At 42.0% G+C, this 2,365-nt stretch overlaps 1 long non-coding RNA gene across 1 annotated transcript; it reads left to right on the forward strand.

Annotated features, from left to right (window-relative positions):
• Nucleotides 1-524: 524 nt before the first annotated feature.
• Nucleotides 525-2,365, forward strand: LOC144712184 (uncharacterized). The gene is made up of 2 exons (XR_013583744.1): nt 525-772; nt 2,114-2,365. It is a non-coding gene; the product is annotated as an uncharacterized LOC144712184 (long non-coding RNA).

Here is a 2,365-nt window from a genome sequence, read left to right on the forward strand (position 1 = left end):
ATAGATAGATAGACAGACAGATAGATAGATAGATAGACAGACAGACAGATAGATAGATAGATAGACAGATAGATAGATAGATAGATAGATAGACAGACAGATAGATAGATAGATAGACAGACAGACAGATAGATAGATAGATAGACAGATAGATAGATAGATAGATAGATAGATAGATAGATAGATAGAAGAGAGAGTAGATAGAAGAGAGTAGATAGAGAAGAAAAGAGAGCGAGAGAGAGATACATAGAGAGAGAGCGAGGGAGTGTGAGAGATATTCATAGAGAGAGAAGGAGAGAGGGGGAGAGAGAGAGAGAGATACATAGAGCGAGAGAGGGAGAGAGCACAAGGCGAATGCGCGGAGAATCGGCGACGTTAAGCCCCTGAATTTCCGGAGACATATTCTTTTGCATCTACCGAGTGACGCCTCTGCTAAAGTTGACTCTCTCTCTCTCTGTATATATACAGTGTCAGGATCTCAATCTTCACTGTATCTAGTAAGTAGCAAACGAATATATCTCTGCCAGACAGGGGAAAAAAAGAGTCTGCCTTGCTTCCGCCGGAAGGGACGACGGCTGAAGCAAAGCCATGAGCTGCAACGGCTGCCGTGTTCTCCGGAAGCGATGCAATGAAGGATGCGTCCTGAGAAGTTCTCTGCAGTGGATTGACTGCCCCGCTGCACAGGGCCACGCTACTCTCTTTCTCGCTAAGTTTTTCGGCCGTGCCGCCCTCATCTCTTTTATCTCCGCCGCCCCAGAATCTCGCCGCGCAGGTGAACTCTCTGTTTCCCTCTCCTCTGCATCAGCTTGAAATCTTTCCTTCAATCTCCATCTCTATCTCTATCACTACCTCCATCACTCTCTTTGTACTTCTATGTCCATCTCTATCTTTGTCTGCATCCTCTAGCTTTCATCCTTCCTACCTCTATCTCTACTTCCATCACCCTATCTGTACTTCTGTCTGCATCCTCTAGCTTTCATCCTTCCTTTCTCTATCTCTACTTCTATCTCCATCTCTATCTCTACTTCTTTCTCCATCACTATCTCTATCTATATCTCTATCTCTACTTCCATCACTCTCTTTGCACTTCTATCTCCATCTCTATCTCTATCTTTATCTTTACTTCTATCACCCTATTTATACTTCTGTCTCCATCTATAACTCACCTTCGACCTTAGTCCTCATGACTGTCTCTATCAATACATCCTCCTCGTCTCTTCCCTCTGCATCATCAGGAAAACCTACTACCGATATACATCTCTATCTCTACATCCATCGCTCTATTTCTATCTGTATCTCCTTTCTCAAACTCTACGTCAACCTTTATCTTCATCACTTTCACTATCGATACATCCTCCTCTTCTCTCTCCTCTGCATCATCATGAAATTATCATTATCGCCATCTCCACTATCCATCCCCATCATTATGTCGATATCTATCACTACCTGACCCCCTTTTTATCTCCATCTCTATCTCTATCTCTATCGCCATCGCCTTCCCTATCTCCACCTATACTTCACATTTCCATCTCTATCACTGTCATCAACTCTCTCTCTATTTCCCCCACACATATTATTATCTTCAAAGCTGTTCTCTCTCTCTCTACCTCTACTTCCTGTAAAGGATGGATATATAGGTAGGAAAATCGTAGATATTTAGACATATAAGTAGAAAGACAAATAAATACAAACATACATTCACACATAAGTATGTATCATATGCAAAGATGGATAGTCAGATGAATAGATAACTAGTTAATTGATGGACACATAAAATGTTATCGAAATATGGATAGATAGTTACATAGAGAGTAATAACGATAGATAGATAGATAGATAGAAAGAGAGAGAGAGAGAGAGAGAGAGAGAGAGAGATCTATAGAGATGGATAGGTAGAAAGAGATAGATAAATAGAAAGAGAGGTAGATATATAGATAGATAGATAGATAGATAGATAGATAGATAGATAGGTAATCTATAGATAGATAGATGGATAGATAGATAGATATATAGATAGATAGATAGATAGATATATAGGTAATCTATATGTAGATACATTCCTATACTTAATTCAACCACTAAATGTATATCTGATGACGAATTTTAATTTCAGAACTCTTCCGATCACTGCTACATGAGGCGTGTGGGCGCATAGTTAATCCAGTGGAGGGAGCCGTGGGGCTGCTGCGGAGGGGGCAGTGGGAGCTCTGCCAGGCCGCCGTTGCCACCGTCCTCGCCGGCGGCAGGCCTCGGCCGCCGCCGCAGGCTGGCGAAACCGACGCTATGAAGCTTTTAACGCTCTTCAACTGAGTCTCACCTGTTCCTTCTCACGCAATTAAGAAGCTCATTGTCCTTTTTCCAAGAG

The sequence above is a fragment of the Wolffia australiana genome, chromosome 14, assembly GCF_029677425.1.
Source record: "Wolffia australiana isolate 7733 chromosome 14, ASM2967742v1".
Classification (NCBI taxonomy): Eukaryota; Viridiplantae; Streptophyta; class Magnoliopsida; order Alismatales; family Araceae; genus Wolffia; species Wolffia australiana.